Source organism: Miscanthus floridulus, chromosome 3 (genome assembly GCF_019320115.1).
Source record: "Miscanthus floridulus cultivar M001 chromosome 3, ASM1932011v1, whole genome shotgun sequence".
NCBI lineage: Eukaryota > Viridiplantae > Streptophyta > Magnoliopsida > Poales > Poaceae > Miscanthus > Miscanthus floridulus.
In genome coordinates, this window is record NC_089582.1 from 72,130,426 (window position 1) to 72,143,336 (window position 12,911).

Below are 12,911 nucleotides of genomic sequence, written 5' to 3' on the forward strand. Positions count from 1 at the left end.
CAAACACTACAACTTTGCTTTAGTGAACTCCATGCAAGGTCTCTAGCACCTAGTTCAACTTTAGTCAAACATGTCACTTTGAAATTATGATACATACTCAAACCATGACTAAATGACCAAATTAGCCCTAGCCCTAAATACCAAAGTTGTTCATAATGATATCCTAAGCATGTTTAAGCAAATTGCAAGGTCATTCAATCATTTTATGTAGTAGTCACTCATAGAGCCAGTTAGTGCAATCACATGAAACATGCCTTAAAGGCTTGATTAAGACAAGTGACTTTCATGAACAATGTTCTAATTGCTAACCCAAGTGTGGTTACATGTTTTTGTGACTCACATCTACCAAGTACATGTTTTCATTCATGATCATTTATATATACACATGGAAACATGAAATAATAAGAATGTTGCATATGTTTCAATTGAATGTTTCAAATGTCAAATGCTTGTTTATGAATGCTTTATGATCATGCTCATGCTATGCGAGTCAAGTTATGTAAGGCTAACACCCGAGGTGTTACACATTGTTGCGATCCCCTACTCGTAACCAGCCCCCAGCGAATGGGACACAACAAGCAACAATGTTCCTCATCTATATTATATGTAGGGTACCCCATATTTGAGCTAGTATAAAAATATGTGGTGTGTGCTACCCCTATGATCTACTATGTGTTATACATTGATTACCAGTCGGAACACCTTGTATACTAGCAAGCCTTGTTAGTCCAAATGGTCGTGTTGTTTTATCAAACACCAAAATCAAACTTAGTGGCCCATAGGGTCCATTTTCCATACACACATGACACCATGTCATGTCTCATTGTGCAATGAGCTCCATCATTTCACTAGTTGAGGATTACCATTATGCCAAAGCCATTTCACCACCATTGCTCCATGTCTTTCTCACACTAGTGTACATGTGGACTAGCCACCCGTCTATCTCACATAAATCACATTACTCCACATAAGGTTGTCACTAAATTACAAAAACTAAATCAAGACTTTCAGTAGGGTGCCCCCATCAAAAAATCCGACTAGATCCTTAATCCATAGATACATAGTTACGATCCCCTACTCGAAACCAACCCCTAGTGCATGGTACACAAGAAAAAAAGATCCTCAACTATATATATTGGATGTAGGGTACCCCATACTAGAACTAGTATAAATATGTGTCGTGTGTGCTATCCCTCTAATCTACTATATGTGATACATCGATTACTAGTCATCAGATATAAAATTGACAACTAGTAGGGTTGCTAGAGGTGTCTATTAGAGGCTCCCAACCTTGCCTTATATAGTATAGGGGTAGTGTTATAGGGAGAGCATATCTTGATTGGCTTACTGATATGTTTCCTAGTTTCCTCCAACATGATCCGACTATCTATGCCTTGAATATATCAAGTAAATGAGAGACCCTCAAATTTACATCGCCTCTACCTAGTCAGCTTAGCCCACCCCTTCCAAGGGCGGCTTTGACCTTCGTGATGATACCTATGGGCAATGTACTCACCAGATTTTGCGGTAAAGTGGATGAACTTTTTATTTGTTGTTTCCTTATATTTCTAGTCAAATATTTCAGTTCTTAGCATGACAAATTATGGAAAAACTTTTACTATGCTAGTGGTTTTCAACGAATGGTGCATTTAATTGTCATTATTAATAGCATCCCAAAAGTGTGTCCAAGTTAGCATTTTAGTCCCTAAAGCCACAAAGTATGACACACTTCTCACTGTATCAATAGTTTTAGTTCTTAGCATCATAGTAAAACTTTTGATTATTCTAGTGGTTTTCCAAGGAAAGTGTATTTACTTGTCATTATTATTTTCTATCATTTTAATTATTGTTTTAGTTCATAAATCCATAAATTATTACAAACTTCTCATTGTGCCAGCTGCTTTAGTTCTTAGCAAATGATTTTAGGGGAAAAGTGATACTAGGGGGAGAATTAATGTACTTCTCATTATCAATCGACATGTCAGTTCCTAGCATCACAAATTATGCAAAACTTCTTACTACGTGGCCATCATATTTATAGGTAAAATGAATGTACTTCTCACCATTGTTTCCCCATAAATATAGCCATTTCTTTCGCTTACAAACATGTGCAACGAAACAAAATACATCATAGGATATTGGTTTAACAATGAAAAGAGAGGCAGTGCCTTCATGGCTAGAGTTATTGCTTGCAACACAATTCTTTACCATATGCACAACCCATTTTCTTGTTACTCAAAAATTAAATGGAGTATAAATGAGCAGCCTAAATACATGTACTTACAATATATAATTTTGGCTACAGTTATGAGTAACGGCACCACCTCCTCGCCACTCATAGCTAGAGGTACCGTGAGGAAAACCTAGCTTTTGGCACAACTTTTGCACCCACTTTTTATGGGCTTAATTAGAAGTTGTACGAATCATGGTATATGAAACGGCTTCTGATGCCAAAAAGAGCAGAAGCAGAAGTCATTTCACATTTAGAAGCCTAAGCCACACAAACGTGACTTTGTTTGGCATTTTTCCTGGCCTACTTTCATAAATATGGAAATAATGATCAAGTTCATAAGAATTACAGGCAAAATACCACCAAGGTTTCCTCTGATGCGCAACTCAACACAGAGGTACTTTGGATATTTGACCTCTTTTACTCCTTCTTCCTTCTTTAAAAAAAAGAGCCATTTTACCAAACGAGGGCTTCAACTTCATCCTAGAGGCCGCTTTTGCTAATAAGTAAGAACTAGAACCTTTTTGGAGAAGCCAGATTCTTATCATTTTGATGTTGATTGCTTAGCAAGAAATATGGTCAATTAATTGAACACATATCCTTACCATTCTTTCAGTTTGCAACATATAGTGGTGGACTCGTGCATCAGTTCATCACCATCAGCATCACCACCACTCCAACAAAATTCCCCAAACCCATCACCGCTCTTACATGTCCCTTCCCAATACAACCACGAAGGGTATGCTTCTCCGAATGAAGAGGCAAGAGACAAACGCGCACCAGATGGACCATGCCATGAGCATCACCATGAGGGACGTCTTGAGCTCTTAGCTCCTAGGCCCGCTCATCTACACTAGTGGTTTCCTCTCTAGCGACATCTCATCCCAGCCAGTGGGCGCATCACCGAGGATCAAGTCAGCGTGCTCCTCGACAATATCCTCTGGGACATCATCTCATGTCTTCCTATCAAAGACATTGCACGCACTGCCTTGCTCTTGTTGCACTGGCTCCTGCTCTAGCGCTCCATGCCGCTAGTCCTCATCGATGCCCTCCACATCCCGGGCGCTGGCCATTGCCGAAGCCTAGCTCGTGACACTGACTCTAGTGCGGTCACTACGACGGTGTCTTAGGTCATAGAGGCACACCCAGGACCCTTCCATTGCGTTGACCTCACCAGCGCTCCATAGCCATGCACCGCACCTACCTCGTGTGTTGGTTCTACCTCCTTGTCATCAATTGCATCGAGCAGCTCATCTTCATGAATTGGCCCTGGCGGCTCGATGTCCCCCTCCCCATCGTGATCTTTAGCTTGTCATTTGTTAGGTGCCTTGACCTCGGCATCTGGAGGTTCCCCAACACCACAGATCACCTTGTATACTAGCAAGCCTTGTTAGTCCAAATGGTCATGTTGTTTTACCAAACACCAAAATCAAACTTAATGGCCCATAGGGTCCATTTTCCTTACACACATGACACCATGTCATGTCTCATTGTGCAATGAGCTCCTTCATCTCACTAGTTGAGCATTACCATCATGCAAAAGCCATTTCACCACCATGGCTCCATGTCTTTCTCACACTACTGTACATGTGAACTAAGCACCTATGTATCTCACATAAATCACATTAGTACAACTAAGCTTGTCACTAAATTAACAAAACCAAACTGAGACTTTTAGTAGGGTGCCCCTAATCAGAAAATCCAACTAGATACTCAATCCATAAACACATAGTTGTGATCCCCTACTCACAACCAGCTCTCAGCGCATGGGACAAAAGCAAAAAAGATCCTCATCTATATTGATGTAGAGTAACCCATACTTCAACTAGTATAAATATGTGTCATGTGTGCTACCTGTCTGATCTACTATGTGTGATACATTGATTAGTAGTCGGATGTAAAAATGACGACAAGTGGTAGCATTGCTAGATAGAGGTATCTATTAGAGGCTCCCTACCTTGCCTTATATAGTATAGGGGTAGTGTTATAGAGACATCCTATCTTGATTGGCTTATAGATATGTTTCCTAGTTTACAACAACAAGATCTGACTGAATGGTTAACATGCATATCTATCTATGGCTTGCATATATCAAGTAAATGACAGACCCTCGAATATACATCGCCTCTAGCCAGTTGGCTCAACCCACCCCTGTCCAGGGGCGGCTTTTACCTTCGTGATGATACCTCTAGGCCATGTACCCACCAGATTTTGTAGGAAAGTGGATGAACTTTTTATTTGTTCTTTCCCTATATTTCTAGTGAAATATTTTAGTTCTTAGCAGGAAAAATTATGGAAAAGCGTGTGACTGTGCTAGCGGTTTTCAAGGAAAGGTGCATTTACTTGTCATTATTGTTTCCCAAAAGTTCTTGTCAGCATTTTAGTCCCTAAAGCCACAAAGTATGACACACTTCTCACTGTATTAGCGGTTTAGTTCTTAGCATAAAAAATTAGCGGTTTAGTTCTTAGCATAAAAATTTAAGTAAAGCTTTTGATTATTCTAGCGGTTTTCCAAGGAAAGTGCATTTACTTGTCATTATTATTTTTTATAATTTTAATTGTCATTTTAGTTCATAAAGTCACAAATTCTTACAAACTTCTCATTATGCCGGCAGTTTTAGTTCTTAGCAAATGATTTTAGGGGAAAGTTAGTTATTATAGTCAAAAAATTAATTTACTTCTCATTATCAACTGACATCACAAATTATGCACAACTTCTTACTACGCTAGCAGATTTATAGGAAAAGCGAATTTACTTCTCACCTTTGTCCTATAAATATAGCCATCTTTTTCACTTACAAACTTGTGCAGCGACACAAAATACATCATAGGTTATTGGATTAACAATGAAAAGGCAGTGCCTTCATGGCTAGAGTTATTGCTTGCAACACAATTGTTTACCATATGTACTACCCATTTTCTTGCTACTCGTAATGAGTGTAACCTATTTTGCACCCAGTGTGAGGCACCACCAATGCAATATCTCTCTACTATCACTGTCGTGCATGTGACCATTCCACTCATCGTGCAATACAAGTATGAAATTGGTTGTCGTAACATTAATAGAAAGTTTGAAAGTTGACATATGGGATACGGCATGCAATTCAATAGTTTATATATGATACTGATGTCTTCATTATTATTACTTTTTTCTTCAACTTGCAATCAAGAAATAGCATAAAACTTTACATGGAATGTGTTATATGTTTGGTGTGTTCTAGTCACTAGCAAGCCATGCATATTTGATTATACGGGCAGGTACTATGTTCTAGTTGATAACATTTATGTTTTCAATAATTGGATCTTTCAGATAAGGTGATCATCATACCACATGACGTTGTGAGGTTTCAGAGATTGAGGACATTCTTGATATAAGTGATGTGCAAACTTACATAATTAGTAGTGCAAGGGTTGTATTCTTAAACAAGTAGCCACGACACTGTCGTTATGGTGTCTCCGTTAGTAAAGCAACTTCATCATCGTAACACAATTCTAAGATGTGTGGTCATCCTCTGCTTGGATGCATTTCGCTTTCGCTCTCTTGGATGCAATGTAAGTTATTATGCATTACAAATATTAAGCTTGTTAAGGTACCACTACTACACAAAACTTTACCGTGGTGGGTAAAAATGCTTAACTGAGGCGGTTTTTGCAACCGCCTCGGTCAAAAGGTCACGGTTAATCGTGGCCTTAACTGAGGCAGTTGCCCTACCCGCCTCGGTAAATCAAATTAAAAAAACAAAAAAAGGAAACCCGTGGATAAGCCCGACAAGCCCATCCACGGGCCCGCTGAGCCCATCCATGCACCGTTGCCGTTGCTCGCCGGATCCACACGCTGGCCACCGGATCAGGGCAACCCAGTCGCCGGATCTGAGCACTGGCCGCCAGATCTAGGCACCCGCTCATCGGATCTGACCACCTACTCGACGGGGCCACTGCTCCTCGTCGTAGGTTCGCTCGAGGAGAGGGAGGGAGCTGAGGTGTTGATGCTCCTCCGGAACCACTTCTCCTTGCTGAAGCTCTGCCACTGGAACCGCTGCTCGAAGAAGAGGGAGGGCTGGAGCATGCCACAGCCATCGCCTCTGCGCTAAAGCATCTCCTGCTGGCTAGATCTAGGCATGGCGACCGGCCTCCTCGCCGGATCTAGGCACCGGAAGATGGAGAGGTGCTGCTGGTGGCACCATGGAAGACGGAGAGGTGCTGGTGGTGGCGAGCAGCCGCCGTCCTCACCAGATCTAGGAGCCTGCAAGAGGCACTACGCCACGCCCTCGCCGAAGGAGGGTCCACGCATCCCGCGCCGCTCTGCGCTGCCGCCGGAGTGGAGAGGGAGAGGGAGGTCGGAGTCGAGAGGGAGGGTTGGTGAGTGGAGAGGGAGGGGAAGGGTCGTGGCTTTCTGTGCGCCGTAGAGGAGGGAGCGTAGATGTCTGTGGCTGGGAGAGAGGCCTGGGGAGAGTGAGCTACTAACCCTAAGTCTTGCTTATATATAAACCCGGTAGAATAATGGATATGGGCTTTCTTTGGGCTGGGATCCGGGCCACTATTTACTGAGGTGGGCCTTATAATGTGACTGCCTCGGTTAATGTATTAACCAAGGCGGTTGCATTAGGAAAACCACCACGGTTAATAAATATTAACTGAGGCAGTCGCATTAGGTTGCCCGCCTCAGTAAATCGATTTTACGAGGCAGTTGACTATGACCGCCTCGGTTAATAAAAAATGACCGCATCGGTTAATCCCAAGCATTAACCGAGGCGGTTTAAAAGCACACCCGCCTCCGAGCCCAATTTCAAAATGCCTCATAAAATCTTTTGTGTAGTAGTGTACAAAAGAAGTAATAAGTTTGACAATTACTGTACTTTAGCTCGGAAGTCATATTTTACTAATTTACACACTTGAAATTATCACTTTATGTAGCTCAAAGGCATAAAAGAGGATACGAATATGCCAGCCATGGTGGAAATTGGTATTGAATATAGAGGAAAGGATTATGTGACTAGGTATGATAATGTTAGTTCTAGTACTGCTTGTATCAAAGATAGTTGCAATGACAACAATGAAGAAGAACCACCACCAAAAAGGATTGTTCATCACCGACGCAAGGGAATTCCACAATGTGCACCATTCTTCTAATGTGACACTCATGACCATATCTACTACATGTAGAAGCAAATAACATGATAAAATTTTGGTGTTAGTGTAATTAATGTATGAATAAAAGGACCCTATTCTATGTAGGGGTATTTCTTCAATTTGCAAGCCTTTCATAAACATTTTTATGAGACCAAATGATCAATAGTTTTTTTACATTCTATCACTCAAAGTTTTTTTAAATAACTAATATACTAGAGTTACCTACTCGCTTTGTTGTTCTAAACATTCTAATTTGCTAGATGAGAATGACCATGCAAATAATGGCTAATACAATAGATAAGGTTTTTTTTGGGGAAACTTATCCACTCTAGTTCCAGCCTCGAACTTACCACATGTTCTTGAATTTTAGGCTTAGTATTCTTTATTAGTGGTGGTTAATGTGCCCATTTGATAGTATGGTGCAAGTTGACTTCACCAATTTGCAAATATGTATTAGATAGGATTATGTAGATCATGTGGATGATAAGGAACAATATGGATGAAGAAGATCATGATCCAATAAGAAACAAACACCGAATAGTCAGAGATCACACGATATAGAGAAGTCATTGTGCACGATATCATTGTATCGTCCATCGAAACGAAAAGAGGTCATGGGATCATGTGGTGCCAATGAATAGGATGCACAAGTTGGAAGCCAAAGGTGAACAAAGTCACCTGATCATCCATCGATGAAGATAGAGACGTGCAACAAGGATGATGGAGATAGCTTATCGTTTGGTGATCTAGGATCAATTGACTATGGTTGCAGTGCCAATAGTCAACAATGGTCAAAAGCCACACTAGGTGATCCAAAGATGTGAATTTTATGTGGGGGTCTTCCAAACATTACACAAAGCCTCTGACGACACTGGGTCCGAAGCCTCTAGGGGGTCCACACCGCATCAATCTAGTGCATCCAGAAAGCATGCACCTGACACCTTTTCTTCATGTCTTCACATCTAGCTTAGTTCCATCTTGTGTCTTGGACTTCTTGCATGTGTTTTGGGTCTGCAATATGCCATCTGATGTCTTGCTTGAGGTTTTTTATCATTTGGATCATCCCGTTTCTTAAGTATACATCCACCTTGCATCCATTTGAACTAAACATTGTATACTAGCAAACGTTGTTAGTCCAATTGGTCATGTTGTTTTATCAAACACTGAAATCAAATTTAATGGCCCATAGGGTCCATTTTCATTACATACATGACACCATGTCATGTCGCATTGTGCAATGAGCTCCTTTATCTCACTAGTTGAGCATTACCATCATGAAAAAGCCATTTCACCACCATGGCTCTATGCCTTTCTCACACCAGTGTACATGTGGACTAAGCACCTATGTATCTCACATAAATCACATTAGTCCACCTAAGGTTGTCACTCAATTACCAAAACCAAACTAAGACTTTCAGTAGAGTGCCCCTGATCAAAAAATCTAATTAGATCCTCAATCCATAGACACACCACTACTCGCAACTAGCACCTAACGCATGGGACACAAGCAATAAAGATCCTCATCAGTATATATTGGACATAAGGTACCCCATACTTAAACTATTACAAATATCTATCGTGTGTACTACCCCTCTAATCTACTACGTGTGATACATCGATTACTAGTTGATGTAAAAATGACAACAATGGCAGGGTTGCTAGAGGTATCTATATTAGAGGATCCCTACCTTGTCTTATATAGTATCAGGGTCATGTTATAGAGAGATTCTACCTTGATTGACTTATAGATATGTTTCCTAGTTTACTAAAACAAGATCCAAACAGTTAACATGCATATCTATCTATGCATTGCATATATCAAGTCAACGAGAGACCCTCGAATATACATCGCATCTAGTCAGTTGGCTCAGCCCACCCATGTCCAGGGGCAGATTTGACCTTCGTGATCATACCTCTTGGCCATGTACTCGCCAGATTTTGCAGTAAAGTGGATGAACTTTTTATTTGTTATTTCCCTATATTTCTAGTCAAATATTTTAGTTCTTAGCATGACAAATAATGGAAAAGCTTTTGACTGTGCTAGCGGTTTTCAAGGAACGGTGCATTTACATGTCATTATTGTTTCCCAAAAGTTATAGTCCCTAAAGCCACAAAGTATGACAAACTTCTCACTGTGTCAGCGATTCTAATTCTTAGCATCACAAATTAAGTAAAACTTTTGATTATTCTAGCGGTTTTTGAAGGAAAGTGCATTTACTTGTCATTATTTTTTTCTTCAATTTCAATTGCCGTTTTAGTTCATAAAGCCACAAAAATACTAACTTCTTTTTGTGCCAGCGGTATTAGTTCTTAGTTAATGATTTTAGGGGAAAAGTTAGTGATTCTAGTTGAAAAATTAATTTACTTCTCATTATCAACTGACATGTCAATTTCTAGCATCACAAATTATGCACAACTTCTTACGAGGCCAGAAGATTTATAGGAAAAGTGAATTTACTTCTCACCTTTGTTTCCCTATAAATATAACCATCTCTTTCACTTACAAACCTGTGCAGCGACATAAAGTACATCATAGGTTATTGGTTGAACAATGAAAAGGCAACATGTCAGCGATGGGATGGGAAAGTAGGAGCCGATGCAGCACAATGGTAGGAGGAGAAGATGAATTATCTGTACTGAGTATGACATCTTGTCCCAAAATATACATGCGTCGCATCTATGGTAAGTAATTAGCCATGCAATCATAGCATTAAGGTAATTGACCTGTCGTTAGCCAATTAGAGCAATCACCATTAATATGAGAATAATTGATTGCCAAAAATACGTGTAGCAAAAGAAAGCCACGCAACCGCAAGGTCGAAGCGAGAAATCGCCGAACCATTCACATGCATGTCACGCGCCCACGCCCATCGCTCGGCCCGACGAGGCGAGCGAGCGCACATGTGTGTTTCTTCTTTTTCCTCTCCCCAATAGCTTCAACTAGTTTGAGACAATACTCAACTATTTAAGTTGACCTCACTCCTCCTATAGCAGCAATATGGGACTAAAGTCTCCCTGTCGGCGCAAAAACGTGGGAATAGCGCCGGGGGACACGCAGCAAGCTAGAACGATCTGGAGATCTGCTTGGCTTCAATCACAGGACTAGTCGATCCTGTGAAATCCCAAAGGCGTGCCAGTCAATTTGACCTGCAATTGACAAGGAGGGAAAGTTTATTAGCAATTTAGGGTGGAACATGTCAGTTTTGCCCAGACAGTTCCAAGTGTGCCGCTTAGGAAGCAGCCAAACGGGAAAATCGACTAAATAGCCGATACGAGAAGAAATCGACTGTTAAGGACTATGACGCTCCCGGGTCATGATTGATAACAAGCACAATGCACCTACTTTTTAATGATTCTTTCTCTTGAGCTATCAATATCTACACGTCAAAGATACATCATTGGCTATATCAGATTTAATCAATACATGGTGCAAAGCCAATGAATTCGATAAAAGAGATATACCACGCAAAGAATCGACTGTTTAATATAAAAAGATCTATGAACTGTCTAGATCTAATTTATTACCACCAACAGTGATATTCGACCAGATCGATGCAGCTATGATGATGACAATAATCTAAAACCAGAAAATCTATAAAACCGACTATATGTCAATAGGTTCATGAAAGTCTGCCATATCTATGAAAGCATGGGCGAAATGGCTAAAATAGCCGATGCATGCATAGCAAACAAACAGAGTATATACCTCGATCATAAACAAAACCACTAATCGATAATCTCTAATCTAAAGTCTTACCAGTGAGGTTCGACCGAATCGATGCAGCTATGGTAGTGTCATTAGATTAGATCTCATTAACTAGTGAATTTATCCAAGATCAAAATAGGTCTTTGAATGCGTACTATGCTTGATTGGAATAGAGATAAAATAGTCGATCTAGCAGAATTAAGCCATCAATCATGAGATGCATAGTGTGACCAGACTAGAAGACGACCAATTTTGATGATATGATGCCGCTCTATCTCTATTTCAATCAGATGATTTGTTTATGATTAATAGAACATTAATCATAACAAGATCGATAACTGGTGAATCAACTAAAAGCAGCAAGAAAAATCTTACTAATCTTAGCTGATTCGATAACCGGTGATATTGTATTAAATAACAAGTTATCTAACATAAGATCGATAACTTTGATCTATATTATGATTTGTAAGAGATCAATCGGCTGATGCAGCCTTACAAATAATAATACAGATCGATAACTAACTTATACTAGAGCTCATAAGAGGTCGGCCCGACCAATGTAGCCTTACAAATAGAAGTATAAGCCATAACTATACTTACAGACAAGCCAAAGGTCGACCAGATCGATGCAGCCCTGCTTGTTGAAGAACTCGCCGAGATCTATAGTACTCGTACTCCTAAGGGTTGGCGTGAAGCCAAGAAAAATAATTGTTATTGATTGATTGGTTGTCTCTTATAATAGTTGGGGCTCAATATTTATACCCAGAACTTAAACATGAATTCTACTCAAATACGACTTATTACAATCTTTGAAATAAAAGAAAACATTCCTAACTTAAGATAACTTGGACCTAATCCTTTCTCTTTTGTAGAGTCCGACATGTTTCCCCCGTCGCCATCCATACGTAGTCCGTTGATGTTGTCTGCTGATGTGATCTATAAAATAGTCGATTCCAACACTTCATCAAAACCAGCTGACATCGATTCACATCTGATCGATCCCTTGATGATACAATCTTAGAAGCTTCAAGTTCCCATGTTCTTCTTTCCAAATTTTGGTGTAAACACATGCCCTCCAATTTTGGGACAAAAATAATTTTATTCCAAAATTTCTATTGACCTGCTCACCGTGTTGCAACCGTCTATTCTCAAATATACGCGTGACTCCTAATATTCTTGGTCCAAATTTTTATATAATACCCCAACATTATCATTTCCAACTCACTCGGATGATTTACTTTCCCCTCCTTCTTCAAGCAAGCCTCAACAACCAAAGCAGCCACCACCAGAGCTCCAACCCTAGCAATTCTTCTCTAATCTGCTCGAGCTGCTTGTCAAGTCATTCCTCTGCAACCCTTTCTCAGATTCAGATCTATTCCAACTAAAATGGTGACCAGCGACTACATCCCTAAGGTATGTCTCCAAATTTCCGCCCCTCAACTATCAGTCGTTGCTCTATTTTTTTCCTTTTCCTTAAGTTCATCTCATCTGGCTTTCTAGGGAATGAAAAATGAAATTTTGATCCCTTCGTCTATTGTTCCCAATGCTTCTTACCTTGGACCCAAGGGAGATACCAATCCTTCGAACTTTATCAACCAAGAAACCAATCAAATTCCTTCTAGGCAGTCCTTGGTAGATCTATCTCCTTGGAACACCAAAAATCCTTTTAGGAATTGGCCCAAAATGCCTAAGGGATGGAGAGACTAGTTTCGTAGAGTGTTAGACAAAAAGGGCAGAGACTGGGAAGTTTATGATTTGAGCCAATGCCTAACACTTTCACTATCTGAAATAGAGAGAAATGATTCACTCCTAATCGCCGCTTCTTACTTCTGGTCCAACACTTTG

The 12,911-nt window shown here is 40.2% G+C and overlaps 1 pseudogene; it reads left to right on the forward strand.

Moving 5' to 3' along the window:
* Positions 1-2,149: 2,149 nt before the first annotated feature.
* LOC136545943 (protein RGF1 INDUCIBLE TRANSCRIPTION FACTOR 1-like) lies at positions 2,150-7,360 on the forward strand (annotated as a pseudogene).
* Positions 7,361-12,911: the final 5,551 nt, after the last annotated feature.